Source organism: Hyperolius riggenbachi, chromosome 5, assembly GCF_040937935.1.
Source record: "Hyperolius riggenbachi isolate aHypRig1 chromosome 5, aHypRig1.pri, whole genome shotgun sequence".
Lineage (NCBI taxonomy): Eukaryota > Metazoa > Chordata > Amphibia > Anura > Hyperoliidae > Hyperolius > Hyperolius riggenbachi.
This window is the reverse complement of record NC_090650.1, coordinates 127388677-127407295: the sequence shown is the minus strand read 5'-3', so window position 1 is coordinate 127407295 and position 18619 is coordinate 127388677.

The window sequence follows — 18619 nt, the reverse complement described above, 5'->3', positions numbered from 1 at the left end:
CCGTTGCAGTCCCCCCGAAGGGCGCCGTTGCAGTCCCCCCGAAGGGCTCCGTTGCAGTCCCCCCGAAGGGCTCCGTTGCAGTCCCCCCGAAGGGCTCCGTTGCAGTCCCCCCGAAGGGCTCCGTTGCAGTCCCCCCGAAGGGCTCCGTTGCAGTCCCCCCGAAGGGCTCCGTTGCAGTCCCCCCGAAGGGCTCCGTTGCAGTCCCCCCGAAGGGCTCCGTTGCAGTCCCCCGAAGGGCTCCGTTGCAGTCCCCCGAAGGGCTCCGTTGCAGTCCCCCCGAAGGGCTCCGTTGCAGTCTTCCGAAGGGCTCCGTTGCAGTCTTCCGAAGGGCTCCGTTGCAGTCCCCCGAAGGGCTCCGTTGCAGTCCCCCCGAAGGGCTCCGTTGCAGTCCCCCCGAAGGGCTCCGTTGCAGTCCCCCCGAAGGGCGCCGTTGCAGTCCCCCCGAAGGGCCACTTGCCGTGTCGGTCCCCTGATTGCCATGTCAGTCCGCCGATGTGTCCCTTGCCGTGTCAGTCCCCCAATGTCATGCTACCTATCGAGGGACTGACAAGGCAAGCGGTCCGTCAGGACAGGTATGGCAGGCAGCATGTTGGGGGAAGGGCACAGCAGGCAGCCAGGGCCTCTAGCCGTTGCAATCCCCCGAAGGGCTCCGTTGCAGTCCCCCCGAAGGGCTCCGTTGCAGTCCCCCCAAAGGGCTCCGTTGCAGTCCCCCCGAAGGGAGCCGTTGCAGTCCCCCCGAAGGGCGCCGTTGCAGTCCCCCCGAAGGGCTCCGTTGCAGTCCCCCGAAGGGTGCCGTTGCAGTCCCCCCGAAGGGCGCCGTTGCAGTCCCCCGAAGGGCCACTTGCCGTGTCGGTCCCCTGATTGCCATGTCAGTCCGCCGATGTGCCCCTTGCCGTGTCAGTCCCCCAATGTCATGCTACACGTCGAGGGACTGACAAGGCAAGCGGTCCGTCAGGACAGGTATGGCAGGCAGCATGTTGGGGGAAGGGCACAGCAGGCAGCCAGGGCCTCTAGCCGTTGCAGTCCCCCCGAAGGGCGCCGTTGCAGTCCCCCCGAAGGGCGCCGTTGCAGTCCCCCCGAAGGGCTCAGTTGCAGTCCCCCCGAAGGGCTCCGTTGCAGTCCCCCCGAAGGGCTCAGTTGCAGTCCCCCCGAAGGGCTCCGTTGCAGTCCCCCCGAAGGGCGCCGTTGCAGTCCCCCGAAGGGCCACTTGCCGTGTCGGTCCCCTGATTGCCATGTCAGTCCGCCGGTGTGCCCCTTGCCGTGTCAGTCCACCAATGTCATGCTACCCGTCGAGGGACTGACAAGGCAAGCGGTCCGTCAGGACAGGTATGGCAGGCAGCATGTTGGGGGAAGGGCACAGCAGGCAGCCAGGGCCTCTAGCCGTTGCAGTCCCCCCGAAGGGCTCCGTTGCAGTCCCCCCGAAGGGCTCCGTTGCAGTCCCCCCAAAGGGCTCCGTTGCAGTCCCCCCAAAGGGCTCCGTTGCAGTCCCCCCAAAGGGCTCCGTTGCAGTCCCCCCGAAGGGAGCCGTTGCAGTCCCCCCGAAGGGCGCCGTTGCAGTCCCCCCGAAGGGCGCCGTTGCAGTCCCCCGAAGGGCCACTTGCCGTGTCGGTCCCCTGATTGCCATGTCAGTCCGCCGATGTGTCCCTTGCCGTGTCAGTCCCCCAATGTCATGCTACCCGTCGAGGGACTGACAAGGCAAGCGGTCCATCAGGACAGGTATGGCAGGCAGCATGTTGGGGGAAGGGCACAGCAGGCGGCCAGGGCCTCTAGCCGTTGCAGTCCCCCCGAAGGGCTCCGTTGCAGTCCCCCCGAAGGGCTCCGTTGCAGTCCCCCCGAAGGGCTCCGTTGCAGTCCCCCCGAAGGGCTCCGTTGCAGTCCCCCCGAAGGGCTCCGTTGCAGTCCCCCGAAGGGTGCCGTTGCAGTCCCCCCGAAGGGCGCCGTTGCAGTCCCCCGAAGGGCCACTTGCCGTGTCGGTCCCCTGATTGCCATGTCAGTCCGCCGATGTGCCCCTTGCCGTGTCAGTCCCCCAATGTCATGCTACCCGTCGAGGGACTGACAAGGCAAGCGGTCCGTCAGGACAGGTATGGCAGGCAGCATGTTGGGGGAAGGGCACAGCAGGCAGCCAGGGCCTCTAGCCGTTGCAATCCCCCGAAGGGCTGCGTTGCAGTCCCCCCGAAGGGCTCCGTTGCAGTCCCCCCGAAGGGCTCCGTTGCAGTCCCCCCGAAGGGCTCCGTTGCAGTCCCCCCGAAGGGCTCCGTTGCAGTCCCCCCGAAGGGCGCCGTTGCAGTCCCCCCGAAGGGCGCCGTTGCAGTCCCCCCAAAGGGCGCCGTTGCATTCTCTCCGAAGGGCTCAGTTGCAGTCCCCCCGAAGGGCGCCGTTGCTGTCCCCCGAAGGGCTCTGTTGCAGTCCCCCGAAGGGCTCCGTTGCAGTCCCCCCGAAGGGCTCCGTTGCAGTCCCCCCGAAGGGCTCCGTTGCAGTCCCCCCGAAGGGCTCCGTTGCAGTCCCCCCGAAGGGCTCCGTTGCAGTCCCCCCGAAGGGCTCCGTTGCAGTCCCCCCGAAGGGCTCCGTTGCAGTCCCCCGAAGGGCTCAGTTGCAGTCCCCCGAAGGGCTCAGTTGCAGTCCCCCGAAGGGCTCAGTTGCAGTCCCCCCGAAGGGCTCAGTTGCAGTCCCCCCGAAGGGCGCCGTTGCAGTCCCCCGAAGGGCCACTTGCCGTGTCGGTCCCCTGATTGCCATGTCAGTCCGCCGATGTGCCCCTTGCCGTGTCAGTCCCCCAATGTCATGCTACCCGTCGAGGGACTGACAAGGCAAGCGGTCCGTCAGGACAGGTATGGCAGGCAGCATGTTGGGGGAAGGGCACAGCAGGCAGCCAGGGCCTCTAGCCGTTGCAATCCCCCGAAGGGCTCCGTTGCAGTCCCCCCGAAGGGCTCCGTTGCAGTCCCCCCAAAGGGCTCCGTTGCAGTCCCCCCAAAGGGCTCCGTTGCAGTCCCCCCGAAGGGCTCCGTTGCAGTCCCCCCGAAGGGCGCCGTTGCAGTCCCCCCGAAGGGCGCCGTTGCAGTCCCCCCGAAGGGCTCCGTTGCAGTCCCCCCGAAGGGCTCCGTTGCAGTCCCCCCGAAGGGCTCCGTTGCAGTCCCCCCGAAGGGCTCCGTTGCAGTCCCCCCGAAGGGCTCCGTTGCAGTCCCCCCGAAGGGCTCCGTTGCAGTCCCCCCGAAGGGCGCCGTTGCAGTCCCCCCGAAGGGCTCAGTTGCAGTCCCCCGAAGGGCTCAGTTGCAGTCCCCCGAAGGGCTCAGTTGCAGTCCCCCCGAAGGGCGCCGTTGCAGTCCCCCGAAGGGCCACTTGCCGTGTCGGTCCCCTGATTGCCATGTCAGTCCGCCGATGTGCCCCTTGCCGTGTCAGTCCCCCAATGTCATGCTACCCGTCGAGGGACTGACAAGGCAAGCGGTCCGTCAGGACAGGTATGGCAGGCAGCATGTTGGGGGAAGGGCACAGCAGGCAGCCAGGGCCTCTAGCCGTTGCAATCCCCCGAAGGGCTCCGTTGCAGTCCCCCCGAAGGGCTCCGTTGCAGTCCCCCCAAAGGGCTCCGTTGCAGTCCCCCCGAAGGGAGCCGTTGCAGTCCCCCCGAAGGGCGCCGTTGCAGTCCCCCCGAAGGGCGCCGTTGCAGTCCCCCGAAGGGCCACTTGCCGTGTCGGTCCCCTGATTGCCATGTCAGTCCGCCGATGTGTCCCTTGCCGTGTCAGTCCCCCAATGTCATGCTACCCGTCGAGGGACTGACAAGGCAAGCGGTCCATCAGGACAGGTATGGCAGGCAGCATGTTGGGGGAAGGGCACAGCAGGCGGCCAGGGCCTCTAGCCGTTGCAGTCCCCCGAAGGGCTCCGTTGCAATCCCCCCGAAGGGCTCCGTTGCAGTCCCCCCGAAGGGCTCCGTTGCAGTACCCCCGAAGGGCTCCGTTGCAGTCCCCCCGAAGGGCGCCGTTGCAGTCCCCCGAAGGGCCACTTGCCGTGTCGGTCCCCTGATTGCCATGTCAGTCCGCCGATGTGCCCCTTGCCGTGTCAGTCCCCCAATGTCATGCTACCCGTCGAGGGACTGACAAGGCAAGCGGTCCGTCAGGACAGGTATGGCAGGCAGCATGTTGGGGGAAGGGCACAGCAGGCAGCCAGGGCCTCTAGCCGTTGAAATCCCCCGAAGGGCTCCGTGGCAGTCCCCCCGAAGGGCTCCGTTGCAGTCCCCCCGAAGGGCTCCATTGCAGTCCCCCCGAAGGGCTCCGTTGCAGTCCCCCCGAAGGGCGCCGTTGCAGTCCCCCCGAAGGGCGCCGTTGCAGTCCCCCGAAGGGCCACTTGCCGTGTCGGTCCCCTGATTGCCATGTCAGTCCGCCGATGTGTCCCTTGCCGTGTCAGTCCCCCAATGTCATGCTACCCGTCGAGGGACTGACAAGGCAAGCGGTCCATCAGGACAGGTATGGCAGGCAGCATGTTGGGGGAAGGGCACAGCAGGCGGCCAGGGCCTCTAGCCGTTGCAGTCCCCCGAAGGGCTCCGTTGCAGTCCCCCGAAGGGCTCCGTTGCAGTCCCCCCGAAGGGCTCCGTTGCAGTCTTCCGAAGGGCTCCGTTGCAGTCTTCCGAAGGGCTCCGTTGCAGTCCCCCCGAAGGGCTCCGTTGCAGTCCCCCCGAAGGGCTCCGTTGCAGTCCCCCCGAAGGGCTCCGTTGCAGTCCCCCCGAAGGGCTCCGTTGCAGTCCCCCCGAAGGGCTCCGTTGCAGTCCCCCCGAAGGGCGCCGTTGCAGTCCCCCCGAAGGGCGCCGTTGCAGTCCCCCGAAGGGCCACTTGCCGTGTCGGTCCCCTGATTGCCATGTCAGTCCGCCGATGTGTCCCTTGCCGTGTCAGTCCCCCAATGTCATGCTACCCGTCGAGGGACTGACAAGGCAAGCGGTCCATCAGGACAGGTATGGCAAGCAGCATGTTGGGGGAAGGGCACAGCAGGCGGCCAGGGCCTCTAGCCGTTGCAGTCCCCCGAAGGGCTCCGTTGCAGTCCCCCCGAAGGGCTCCGTTGCAGTCTTCCGAAGGGCTCCGTTGCAGTCTTCCGAAGGGCTACGTTGCAGTCCCCCCGAAGGGCTCCGTTGCAGTCCCCCCGAAGGGCTCCGTTGCAGTCCCCCCGAAGGGCTCCGTTGCAGTCCCCCCGAAGGGCTCCGTTGCAGTCCCCCCGAAGGGCTCCGTTGCAGTCCCCCCGAAGGGCGCCGTTGCAGTCCCCCGAAGGGCCACTTGCCGTGTCGGTCCCCTGATTGCCATGTCAGTCCGCCGATGTGTCCCTTGCCGTGTCAGTCCCCCAATGTCATGCTACCCATCGAGGGACTGACAAGGCAAGCGGTCCATCAGGACAGGTATGGCAGGCAGCATGTTGGGGGAAGGGCACAGCAGGCGGCCAGGGCCTCTAGCCGTTGCAGTCCCCCGAAGGGCTCCGTTGCAGTCCCCCCGAAGGGCTCCGTTGCAGTCCCCCCGAAGGGCTCCGTTGCAGTCCCCCGAAGGGCTCCGTTGCAGTCCCCCGAAGGGCTCCGTTGCAGTCCCCCGAAGGGCTCCGTTGCAGTCCCCCCCGAAGGGCTCCGTTGCAGTCCCCCCGAAGGGCTCCGTTGCAGTCCCCCCCGAAGGGCTCCGTTGCAGTCCCCCCCGAAGGGCTCCGTTGCAGTCCCCCCCGAAGGGCTCCGTTGCAGTCCCCCCCGAAGGGCCCTGTTGCAGTCCCCCCGAAGGGCTCAGTTGCAGTCCCCCCGAAGGGCTCAGTTGCAGTCCCCCCGAAGGGCTCAGTTGCAGTCCCCCCGAAGGGCTCAGTTGCAGTCCCCCCGAAGGGCTCATTTGCAGTCCCCCCGAAGGGCTCAGTTGCAGTCCCCCCGAAGGGCGCCGTTGCAGTCCCCCCGAAGGGCGCCGTTGCAGTCCCCCCGAAGGGCGCCGTTGCAGTCCCCCGAAGGGCCACTTGCCGTGTCGGTCCCCTGATTGCCATGTCAGTCCGCCGATGTGCCCCTTGCCGTGTCCGTCCCCCAATGTCATGCTACCCGTCGAGGGACTGACAAGGCAAGCGGTCCGTCAGGACAGGTATGGCAGGCAGCATGTTGGGGGAAGGGCACAGCAGGCAGCCAGGGCCTCTAGCCGTTGCAGTCCCCCGAAGGGCTCCGTTGCAGTCCCCCCGAAGGGCTCCGTTGCAGTCCCCCCGAAGGGCTCCGTTGCAGTCCCCCCCGATGGGCTCCGTTGCAGTCCCCCCCGAAGGGCTCCGTTGCAGTCCCCCCGAAGGGCTCCGTTGCAGTCCCCCCGAAGGGCTCCGTTGCAGTCCCCCCGAAGGGCTCCGTTGCAGTCCCCCCGAAGGGCTCCGTTGCAGTCCCCCCGAAGGGCGCCGTTGCAGTCCCCCCGAAGGGCGCCGTTGCAGTCCCCCCGAAGGGCGCCGTTGCAGTCCCCCGAAGGGCCACTTGCCGTGTCGGTCCCCTGATTGCCATGTCAGTCCGCCGATGTGTCCCTTGCCATGTCAGTCCCCCAATGTCATGCTACCCATCGAGGGACTGACAAGGCAAGCGGTCCATCAGGACAGGTATGGCAGGCAGCATGTTGGGGGAAGGGCACAGCAGGCGGCCAGGGCCTCTAGCCGTTGCAGTCCCCCGAAGGGCTCCGTTGCAGTCCCCCCGAAGGGCTCCGTTGCAGTCCCCCCGAAGGGCTCCGTTGCAGTCCCCCCCGAAGGGCTCCGTTGCAGTCCCCCGAAGGGCTCCGTTGCAGTCCCCCCGAAGGGCTCCGTTGCAGTCCCCCCGAAGGGCTCCGTTGCAGTCCCCCCGAAGGGCTCCGTTGCAGTCCCCCCGAAGGGCGCCGTTGCAGTCCCCCCGAAGGGCGCCGTTGCAGTCCCCCCGAAGGGCGCCGTTGCAGTCCCCCCGAAGGGCGCCGTTGCATTCTCTCCGAAGGGCTCAGTTGCAGTCCCCCCGAAGGGCGCCGTTGCTGTCCCCCGAAGGGCTCTGTTGCAGTCCCCCGAAGGGCTCCGTTGCAGTCCCCCCGAAGGGCTCCTTTGCAGTCCCCCCGAAGGGCTCCGTTGCAGTCCCCCCGAAGGGCTCCGTTGCAGTCCCCCCGAAGGGAGCCGTTGCAGTCCCCCCGAAGGGCGCCGTTGCAGTCCCCCCGAAGGGCTCAGTTGCAGTCCCCCGAAGGGCTCAGTTGCAGTCCCCCCGAAGGGCTCAGTTGCAGTCCCCCCGAAGGGCGCCGTTGCAGTCCCCCGAAGGGCCACTTGCCGTGTCGGTCCCCTGATTGCCATGTCAGTCCGCCGATGTGCCCCTTGCCGTGTCAGTCCCCCAATGTCATGCTACCCGTCGAGGGACTGACAAGGCAAGCGGTCCGTCAGGACAGGTATGGCAGGCAGCATGTTGGGGGAAGGGCACAGCAGGCAGCCAGGGCCTCTAGCCGTTGCAATCCCCCGAAGGGCTCCGTTGCAGTCCCCCCGAAGGGCTCCGTTGCAGTCCCCCCGAAGGGCTCCGTTGCAGTCCCCCCGAAGGGAGCCGTTGCAGTCCCCCCGAAGGGCGCCGTTGCAGTCCCCCCGAAGGGCTCCGTTGCAGTCCCCCCGAAGGGCTCCGTTGCAGTCCCCCCGAAGGGCTCCGTTGCAGTCCCCCCGAAGGGCTCCGTTGCAGTCCCCCCGAAGGGCTCCGTTGCAGTCCCCCCGAAGGGCTCCGTTGCAGTCCCCCCGAAGGGCTCCGTTGCAGTCCCCCCGAAGGGCTCCGTTGCAGTCCCCCCGAAGGGCTCCGTTGCAGTCCCCCCGAAGGGCTCCGTTGCAGTCCCCCCGAAGGGCTCCGTTGCAGTCCCCCGAAGGGCGCCGTTGCAGTCCCCCGAAGGGCCACTTGCCGTGTCGGTCCCCTGATTGCCATGTCAGTCCGCCGATGTGCCCCTTGCCGTGTCAGTCCCCCAATGTCATGCTACCCGTCGAGGGACTGACAAGGCAAGCGGTCCGTCAGGACAGGTATGGCAGGCAGCATGTTGGGGGAAGGGCACAGCAGGCAGCCAGGGCCTCTAGCCGTTGCAATCCCCCGAAGGGCTCCGTTGCAGTCCCCCCGAAGGGCTCCGTTGCAGTCCCCCCAAAGGGCTCCGTTGCAGTCCCCCCGAAGGGAGCCGTTGCAGTCCCCCCGAAGGGCGCCGTTGCAGTCCCCCCGAAGGGCGCCGTTGCAGTCCCCCGAAGGGCCACTTGCCGTGTCGGTCCCCTGATTGCCATGTCAGTCCGCCGATGTGTCCCTTGCCGTGTCAGTCCCCCAATGTCATGCTACCCGTCGAGGGACTGACAAGGCAAGCGGTCCATCAGGACAGGTATGGCAGGCAGCATGTTGGGGGAAGGGCACAGCAGGCGGCCAGGGCCTCTAGCCGTTGCAGTCCCCTGAAGGGCTCCGTTGCAGTCCCCCCGAAGGGCTCCGTTGCAGTCCCCCCGAAGGGCTCCGTTGCAGTCCCCCCGAAGGGCTCCGTTGCAGTCCCCCCGAAGGGCTCCGTTGCAGTACCCCCGAAGGGCTCCGTTGCAGTCCCCCCGAAGGGCGCCGTTGCAGTCCCCCGAAGGGCCACTTGCCGTGTCGGTCCCCTGATTGCCATGTCAGTCCGCCGATGTGCCCCTTGCCGTGTCAGTCCCCCAATGTCATGCTACCCGTCGAGGGACTGACAAGGCAAGCGGTCCGTCAGGACAGGTATGGCAGGCAGCATGTTGGGGGAAGGGCACAGCAGGCAGCCAGGGCCTCTAGCCGTTGAAATCCCCCGAAGGGCTCCGTGGCCGTCCCCCCGAAGGGCTCCGTTGCAGTCCCCCCGAAGGGCTCCATTGCAGTCCCCCCGAAGGGCTCCGTTGCAGTCCCCCCGAAGGGCGCCGTTGCAGTCCCCCCGAAGGGCGCCGTTGCAGTCCCCCGAAGGGCCACTTGCCGTGTCGGTCCCCTGATTGCCATGTCAGTCCGCCGATGTGTCCCTTGCCGTGTCAGTCCCCCAATGTCATGCTACCCGTCGAGGGACTGACAAGGCAAGCGGTCCATCAGGACAGGTATGGCAGGCAGCATGTTGGGGGAAGGGCACAGCAGGCGGCCAGGGCCTCTAGCCGTTGCAGTCCCCCGAAGGGCTCCGTTGCAGTCCCCCCGAAGGGCTCCGTTGCAGTCTTCCGAAGGGCTCCATTGCAGTCTTCCGAAGGGCTCCGTTGCAGTCCCCCCGAAGGGCTCCGTTGCAGTCCCCCCGAAGGGCTCCGTTGCAGTCCCCCCGAAGGGCTCCGTTGCAGTCCCCCCGAAGGGCTCCGTTGCAGTCCCCCCGAAGGGCTCCGTTGCAGTCCCCCCGAAGGGCTCCGTTGCAGTCCCCCCGAAGGGCTCCGTTGCAGTCCCCCCAAAGGGCTCCGTTGCAGTCCCCCCGAAGGGCTCCGTTGCAGTCCCCCCGAAGGGCTCCGTTGCAGTCCCCCTGAAGGGCGCCGTTGCAGTCCCCCCGAAGGGCGCCGTTGCAGTCCCCCGAAGGGCCACTTGCCGTGTCGGTCCCCTGATTGCCATGTCAGTCCGCCGATGTGTCCCTTGCCGTGTCAGTCCCCCAATGTCATGCTACCCGTCGAGGGACTGACAAGGCAAGCGGTCCATCAGGACATGTATGGCAAGCAGCATGTTGGGGGAAGGGCACAGCAGGCGGCCAGGGCCTCTAGCCGTTGCAGTCCCCCGAAGGGCTCCGTTGCAGTCCCCCCGAAGGGCTCCGTTGCAGTCTTCCGAAGGGCTCCGTTGCAGTCTTCCGAAGGGCTCCGTTGCAGTCCCCCGAAGGGCTCCGTTGCAGTCCCCCCGAAGGGCTCCGTTGCAGTCCCCCCGAAGGGCTCCGTTGCAGTCCCCCCGAAGGGCTCCGTTGCAGTCCCCCCCGAAGGGCTCCGTTGCAGTCCCCCCGAAGGGCTCCGTTGCAGTCCCCCCCGAAGGGCTCCGTTGCAGTCCCCCCCGAAGGGCGCCGTTGCAGTCCCCCCGAAGGGCTCAGTTGCAGTCCCCCCGAAGGGCTCAGTTGCCGTCCCCCCGAAGGGCTCAGTTGCAGTCCCCCCGAAGGGCTCAGTTGCAGTCCCCCCGAAGGGCTCAGTTGCAGTCCCCCCCGAAGGGCGCCGTTGCAGTCCCCCCGAAGGGCGCCGTTGCAGTCCCCCGAAGGGCCACTTGCCGTGTCGGTCCCCTGATTGCCATGTCAGTCCGCCGATGTGCCCCTTGCCGTGTCAGTCCCCCAATGTCATGCTACCCGTCGAGGGACTGACAAGGCAAGCGGTCCGTCAGGACAGGTATGGCAGGCAGCATGTTGGGGGAAGGGCACAGCAGGCAGCCAGGGCCTCTAGCCGTTGCAGTCCCCCCGAAGGGCTCCGTTGCAGTCCCCCCGAAGGGCTCCGTTGCAGTCCCCCCCGAAGGGCTCCGTTGCAGTCCCCCCCGAAGGGCTCCGTTGCAGTCCCCCCGAAGGGCTCCGTTGCAGTCCCCCCGAAGGGCTCCGTTGCAGTCCCCCCGAAGGGCTCCGTTGCAGTCCCCCCGAAGGGCGCCGTTGCAGTCCCCCCGAAGGGCGCCGTTGCAGTCCCCCCGAAGGGCGCCGTTGCAGTCCCCCGAAGGGCCACTTGCCGTGTCGGTCCCCTGATTGCCATGTCAGTCCGCCGATGTGTCCCTTGCCGTGTCAGTCCCCCAATGTCATGCTACCCATCGAGGGACTGACAAGGCAAGCGGTCCATCAGGACAGGTATGGCAGGCAGCATGTTGGGGGAAGGGCACAGCAGGCGGCCAGGGCCTCTAGCCGTTGCAGTCCCCCGAAGGGCTCCGTTGCAGTCCCCCCGAAGGGCTCCGTTGCAGTCCCCCCGAAGGGCTCCGTTGCAGTCCCCCCGAAGGGCTCCGTTGCAGTCCCCCCCGAAGGGCTCCGTTGCAGTCCCCCCCGAAGGGCTCCGTTGCAGTCCCCCCCGAAGGGCTCCGTTGCAGTCCCCCGAAGGGCTCCGTTGCAGTCCCCCGAAGGGCTCCGTTGCAGTCCCCCCGAAGGGCTCCGTTGCAGTCCCCCCGAAGGGCTCCGTTGCAGTCCCCCCGAAGGGCTCAGTTGCAGTCCCCCCGAAGGGCTCAGTTGCAGTCCCCCCGAAGGGCTCAGTTGCAGTCCCCCCGAAGGGCTCAGTTGCAGTCCCCCCGAAGGGCTCCGTTGCAGTCCCCCCGAAGGGCTCCGTTGCAGTCCCCCCGAAGGGCGCCGTTGCAGTACCCCCGAAGGGCTCCGTTGCAGTCCCCCCGAAGGGCTCCGTTGCAGTCCCCCCGAAGGGCTCCGTTGCAGTCCCCCCGAAGGGCTCCGTTGCAGTCCCCCCGAAGGGCTCCGTTGCAGTCCCCCCGAAGGGCTCCGTTGCAGTCCCCCCGAAGGGCTCCGTTGCAGTCCCCCCGAAGGGCTCCGTTGCAGTCCCCCCGAAGGGCGCCGTTGCAGTCCCCCCGAAGGGCTCAGTTGCAGTCCCCCCGAAGGGCTCAGTTGCAGTCCCCCCGAAGGGCGCCGTTGCAGTCCCCCGAAGGGCCACTTGCCGTGTCGGTCCCCTGATTGCCATGTCAGTCCGCCGATGTGCCCCTTGCCGTGTCAGTCCCCCAATGTCATGCTACCCGTCGAGGGACTGACAAGGCAAGCGGTCCGTCAGGACAGGTATGGCAGGCAGCATGTTGGGGGAAGGGCACAGCAGGCAGCCAGGGCCTCTAGCCGTTGCAATCCCCCGAAGGGCTCCGTTGCAGTCCCCCCGAAGGGCTCCGTTGCAGTCCCCCCAAAGGGCTCCGTTGCAGTCCCCCCGAAGGGAGCCGTTGCAGTCCCCCCGAAGGGCGCCGTTGCAGTCCCCCGAAGGGCCACTTGCCGTGTCGGTCCCCTGATTGCCATGTCAGTCCGCCGATGTGTCCCTTGCCGTGTCAGTCCCCCAATGTCATGCTACCCGTCGAGGGACTGACAAGGCAAGCGGTCCATCAGGACAGGTATGGCAGGCAGCATGTTGGGGGAAGGGCACAGCAGGCGGCCAGGGCCTCTAGCCGTTGCAGTCCCCCGAAGGGCTCCGTTGCAGTCCCCCCGAAGGGCTCCGTTGCAGTCCCCCCGAAGGGCTCCGTTGCAGTACCCCCGAAGGGCTCCGTTGCAGTCCCCCGAAGGGCCACTTGCCGTGTCGGTCCCCTGATTGCCATGTCAGTCCGCCGATGTGCCCCTTGCCGTGTCAGTCCCCCAATGTCATGCTACCCGTCGAGGGACTGACAAGGCAAGCGGTCCGTCAGGACAGGTATGGCAGGCAGCATGTTGGGGGAAGGGCACAGCAGGCAGCCAGGGCCTCTAGCCGTTGAAATCCCCCGAAGGGCTCCGTGGCAGTCCCCCCGAAGGGCTCCGTTGCAGTCCCCCCGAAGGGCTCCATTGCAGTCCCCCCGAAGGGCTCCGTTGCAGTCCCCCCGAAGGGCGCCGTTGCAGTCCCCCCGAAGGGCGCCGTTGCAGTCCCCCCGAAGGGCGCCGTTGCAGTCCCCCGAAGGGCCACTTGCCGTGTCGGTCCCCTGATTGCCATGTCAGTCCGCCGATGTGTCCCTTGCCGTGTCAGTCCCCCAATGTCATGCTACCCGTCGAGGGACTGACAAGGCAAGCGGTCCATCAGGACAGGTATGGCAGGCAGCATGTTGGGGGAAGGGCACAGCAGGCGGCCAGGGCCTCTAGCCGTTGCAGTCCCCCGAAGGGCTCCGTTGCAGTCCCCCCGAAGGGCTCCGTTGCAGTCTTCCGAAGGGCTCCGTTGCAGTCCCCCGAAGGGCTCCGTTGCAGTCCCCCCGAAGGGCTCCGTTGCAGTCCCCCCGAAGGGCTCCGTTGCAGTCCCCCCGAAGGGCTCCGTTGCAGTCCCCCCGAAGGGCTCCGTTGCAGTCCCCCCGAAGGGCTCCGTTGCAGTCCCCCCGAAGGGCGCCGTTGCAGTCCCCCCGAAGGGCGCCGTTGCAGTCCCCCGAAGGGCCACTTGCCGTGTCGGTCCCCTGATTGCCATGTCAGTCCGCCGATGTGTCCCTTGCCGTGTCAGTCCCCCAATGTCATGCTACCCGTCGAGGGACTGACAAGGCAAGCGGTCCATCAGGACAGGTATGGCAAGCAGCATGTTGGGGGAAGGGCACAGCAGGCGGCCAGGGCCTCTAGCCGTTGCAGTCCCCCGAAGGGCTCCGTTGCAGTCCCCCCGAAGGGCTCCGTTGCAGTCTTCCGAAGGGCTCCGTTGCAGTCTTCCGAAGGGCTCCGTTGCAGTCCCCCGAAGGGCTCCGTTGCAGTCCCCCCGAAGGGCTCCGTTGCAGTCCCCCCGAAGGGCTCCGTTGCAGTCCCCCCGAAGGGCTCCGTTGCAGTCCCCCCGAAGGGCTCCGTTGCAGTCCCCCCGAAGGGCTCCGTTGCAGTCCCCCCGAAGGGCTCCGTTGCAGTCCCCCCGAAGGGCTCCGTTGCAGTCCCCCCGAAGGGCTCCATTGCAGTCCCCCCGAAGGGCTCCGTTGCAGTCCCCCCGAAGGGCTCCGTTGCAGTCCCCCCGAAGGGCTCCGTTGCAGTCCCCCCGAAGGGCGCCGTTGCAGTCCCCCCGAAGGGCGCCGTTGCAGTCCCCCCGAAGGGCGCCGTTGCAGTCCCCCGAAGGGCCACTTGCCGTGTCGGTCCCCTGATTGCCATGTCAGTCCGCCGATGTGTCCCTTGCCGTGTCAGTCCCCCAATGTCATGCTACCCATCGAGGGACTGACAAGGCAAGCGGTCCGTCAGGACAGGTATGGCAGGCAGCATGTTGGGGGAAGGGCACAGCAGGCAGCCAGGGCCTCTAGCCGTTGCAATCCCCCGAAGGGCTCCGTTGCAGTCCCCCCGAAGGGCTCCGTTGCAGTCCCCCCAAAGGGCTCCGTTGCAGTCCCCCCAAAGGGCTCCGTTGCAGTCCCCCCGAAGGGAGCCGTTGCAGTCCCCCCGAAGGGCGCCGTTGCAGTCCCCCCGAAGGGCGCCGTTGCAGTCCCCCGAAGGGCCACTTGCCGTGTCGGTCCCCTGATTGCCATGTCAGTCCGCCGATGTGTCCCTTGCCGTGTCAGTCCCCCAATGTCATGCTACCCATCGAGGGACTGACAAGGCAAGCGGTCCGTCAGGACAGGTATGGCAGGCAGCATGTTGGGGGAAGGGCACAGCAGGCAGCCAGGGCCTCTAGCCGTTGCAATCCCCCGAAGGGCTCCGTTGCAGTCCCCCCGAAGGGCTCCGTTGCAGTCCCCCCAAAGGGCTCCGTTGCAGTCCCCCCAAAGGGCTCCGTTGCAGTCCCCCCGAAGGGAGCCGTTGCAGTCCCCCCGAAGGGCGCCGTTGCAGTCCCCCCGAAGGGCTCCGTTGCAGTCCCCCGAAGGGTGCCGTTGCAGTCCCCCCGAAGGGCGCCGTTGCAGTCCCCCGAAGGGCCACTTGCCGTGTCGGTCCCCTGATTGCCATGTCAGTCCGCCGATGTGCCCCTTGCCGTGTCAGTCCCCCAATGTCATGCTACACGTCGAGGGACTGACAAGGCAAGCGGTCCGTCAGGACAGGTATGGCAGGCAGCATGTTGGGGGAAGGGCACAGCAGGCAGCCAGGGCCTCTAGCCGTTGCAGTCCCCCCGAAGGGCGCCGTTGCAGTCCCCCCGAAGAGCGCCGTTGCAGTCCCCCCGAAGGGCTCAGTTGCAGTCCCCCCGAAGGGCTCCGTTGCAGTCCCCCCGAAGGGCTCAGTTGCAGTCCCCCCCGAAGGGCTCCGTTGCAGTCCCCCCGAAGGGCGCCGTTGCAGTCCCCCGAAGGGCCACTTGCCGTGTCGGTCCCCTGATTGCCATGTCAGTCCGCCGATGTGCCCCTTGCCGTGTCAGTCCACCAATGTCATGCTACCCGTCGAGGGACTGACAAGGCAAGCGGTCCGTCAGGACAGGTATGGCAGGCAGCATGTTGGGGGAAGGGCACAGCAGGCAGCCAGGGCCTCTAGCCGTTGCAGTCCCCCCGAAGCGCTCCGTTGCAGTCCCCCCGAAGGGCTCCGTTGCAGTCCCCCCGAAGGGCTCCGTTGCAGTCCCCCCAAAGGGCTCCGTTGCAGTCCCCCCAAAGGGCTCCGTTGCAGTCCCCCCGAAGGGAGCCGTTGCAGTCCCCCCGAAGGGAGCCGTTGCAGTCCCCCCGAAGGGCGCCGTTGCAGTCCCCCCGAAGGGCGCTGTTGCAGTCCCCCGAAGGGCCACTTGCCGTGTCGGTCCCCTGATTGCCATGTCAGTCCGCCGATGTGTCCCTTGCCGTGTCAGTCCCCCAATGTCATGCTACCCGTCGAGGGACTGACAAGGCAAGCGGTCCATCAGGACAGGTATGGCAGGCAGCATGTTGGGGGAAGGGCACAGCAGGCGGCCAGGGCCTCTAGCCGTTGCAGTCCCCCCGAAGGGCTCCGTTGCAGTCCCCCCGAAGGGCTCCGTTGCAGTCCCCCCGAAGGGCTCCGTTGCAGTCCCCCCGAAGGGCTCCGATGCAGTCCCCCCGAAGGGCTCCGTTGCAGTCCCCCCGAAGGGCTCCGTTGCAGTCCCCCCGAAGGGCTCCGTTGCAGTCCCCCGAAGGGTGCCGTTGCAGTCCCCCCGAAGGGCGCCGTTGCAGTCCCCCGAAGGGCCACTTGCCGTGTCGGTCCCCTGATTGCCATGTCAGTCCGCCGATGTGCCCCTTGCCGTGTCAGTCCCCCAATGTCATGCTACCCGTCGAGGGACTGACAAGGCAAGCGGTCCGTCAGGACAGGTATGGCAGGCAGCATGTTGGGGGAAGGGCACAGCAGGCGGCCAGGGCCTCTAGCCGTTGCAGTCCCCCGAAGGGCTCCGTTGCAGTCCCCCCGAAGGGCTCCGTTGCAGTCCCCCCGAAGGGCTCCGTTGCAGTCCCCCCGAAGGGCTCCGTTGCAGTCCCCCCGAAGGGCTCCGTTGCAGTCCCCCCGAAGGGCTCCGTTGCAGTCCCCCCGAAGGGCGCCGTTGCAGTCCCCCCGAAGGGCTCCGTTGCAGTCCCCCCGAAGGGCTCCGTTGCAGTCCCCCCGAAGGGCTCCGTTGCAGTCCCCCCGAAGGGCTCCGTTGCAGTCCCCCCGAAGGGCTCCGTTGCAGTCCCCCCGAAGGGCGCCGTTGCAGTCCCCCGAAGGGCCACTTGCCGTGTCGGTCCCCTGATTGCCATGTCAGTCCGCCGATGTGTCCCTTGCCGTGTCAGTCCCCCAATGTCATGCTACCCTTCGAGGGACTGACAAGGCAAGCGGTCCGTCAGGACAGGTATGGCAGGCAGCATGTTGGGGGAAGGGCACAGCAGGCAGCCAGGGCCTCTAGCCGTTGCAATCCCCCGAAGGGCTCCGTTGCAGTCCCCCCGAAGGGCTCCGTTGCAGTCCCCCCAAAGGGCTCCGTTGCAGTCCCCCCAAAGGGCTCCGTTGCAGTCCCCCCGAAGGGAGCCGTTGCAGTCCCCCCGAAGGGCGCCGTTGCAGTCCCCCCGAAGGGCTCCGTTGCAGTCCCCCGAAGGGTGCCGTTGCAGTCCCCCCGAAGGGCGCCGTTGCAGTCCCCCGAAGGGCCACTTGCCGTGTCGGTCCCCTGATTGCCATGTCAGTCCGCCGATGTGCCCCTTGCCGTGTCAGTCCCCCAATGTCATGCTACACGTCGAGGGACTGACAAGGCAAGCGGTCCGTCAGGACAGGTATGGCAGGCAGCATGTTGGGGGAAGGGCACAGCAGGCAGCCAGGGCCTCTAGCCGTTGCAGTCCCCCCGAAGGGCGCCGTTGCAGTCCCCCCGAAGAGCGCCGTTGCAGTCCCCCCGAAGGGCTCAGTTGCAGTCCCCCCGAAGGGCTCCGTTGCAGTCCCCCCGAAGGGCTCAGTTGCAGTCCCCCCCGAAGGGCTCCGTTGCAGTCCCCCCGAAGGGCGCCGTTGCAGTCCCCCGAAGGGCCACTTGCCGTGTCGGTCCCCTGATTGCCATGTCAGTCCGCCGATGTGCCCCTTGCCGTGTCAGTCCACCAATGTCATGCTACCCGTCGAGGGACTGACAAGGCAAGCGGTCCGTCAGGATTGGTATGGCAGGCAGCATGTTGGGGGAAGGGCACAGCAGGCAGCCAGGGCCTCTAGCCGTTGCAGTCCCCCCGAAGCGCTCCGTTGCAGTCCCCCCGAAGGGCTCCGTTGCAGTCCCCCCAAAGGGCTCCGTTGCAGTCCCCCCAAAGGGCTCCGTTGCAGTCCCCCCGAAGGGAGCCGTTGCAGTCCCCCCGAAGGGCGCCGTTGCAGTCCCCCGAAGGGCCACTTGCCGTGTCGGTCCCCTGATTGCCATGTCAGTCCGCCGATGTGTCCCTTGCCGTGTCAGTCCCCCAATGTCATGCTACCCGTCGAGGGACTGACAAGGCAAGCGGTCCATCAGGACAGGTATGGCAGGCAGCATGTTGGGGGAAGGGCACAGCAGGCAGCCAGGGCCTCTAGCCGTTGCAGTCCCCCCGAAGGGCTCCGTTGCAGTCCCCCCGAAGGGCTCCGTTGCAGTCCCCCCGAAGGGCTCCGTTGCAGTCCCCCCGAAGGGCTCCGATGCAGTCCCCCCGAAGGGCTCCGTTGCAGTCCCCCCGAAGGGCTCCGTTGCAGTCCCCCCGAAGGGCTCCGTTGCAGTCCCCCGAAGGGTGCCGTTGCAGTCCCCCCGAAGGGCGCCGTTGCAGTCCCCCGAAGGGCCACTTGCCGTGTCGGTCCCCTGATTGCCATGTCAGTCCGCCGATGTGCCCCTTGCCGTGTCAGTCCCCCAATGTCATGCTACCCGTCGAGGGACTGACAAGGCAAGCGGTCCGTCAGGACAGGTATGGCAGGCAGCATGTTGGGGGAAGGGCACAGCAGGCGGCCAGGGCCTCTAGCCGTTGCAGTCCCCCGAAGGGCTCCGTTGCAGTCCCCCCGAAGGGCTCCGTTGCAGTCCCCCCGAAGGGCTCCGTTGCAGTCCCCCCGAAGGGCTCCGTTGCAGTCCCCCCGAAGGGCTCCGTTGCAGTCCCCCCGAAGGGCTCCGTTGCAGTCCCCCCGAAGGGAGCCGTTGCAGTCCCCCCGAAGGGCGCCGTTGCAGTCCCCCCGAAGGGCGCCGTTGCAGTCCCCCGAAGGGCCACTTGCCGTGTCGGTCCCCTGATTGCCATGTCAGTCCGCCGATGTGTCCCTTGCCGTGTCAGTCCCCCAATGTCATGCTACCCGTCGAGGGACTGACAAGGCAAGCGGTCCATCAGGACAGGTATGGCAGGCAGCATGTTGGGGGAAGGGCACAGCAGGCGGCCAGGGCCTCTAGCCGTTGCAGTCCCCCGAAGGGCTCCGTTGCAGTCCCCCCGAAGGGCTCCGTTGCAGTCCCCCCGAAGGGCTCCGTTGCAGTCCCCCCGAAGGGCTCCGTTGCAGTCCCCCCGAAGGGCTCCGTTGCAGTCCCCCCGAAGGGCCACTTGCCGTGTCGGTCCCCTGATTGCCATGTCAGTCCGCCGATGTGCCCCTTGCCGTGTCAGTCCCCCAATGTCATGCTACCCGTCGAGGGACTGACAAGGCAAGCGGTCCGTCAGGACAGGTATGGCAGGCAGCATGTTGGGGGAAGGGCACAGCAGGCAGCCAGGGCCTCTAGCCGTTGCAATCCCCCGAAGGGCTGCGTTGCAGTCCCCCCGAAGGGCTGCGTTGCAGTCCCCCCGAAGGGCTCCGTGACAGTCCCCCCAAAGGGCGCCGTTGCATTCTCTCCGAAGGGCTCAGTTGCAGTCCCCCCGAAGGGC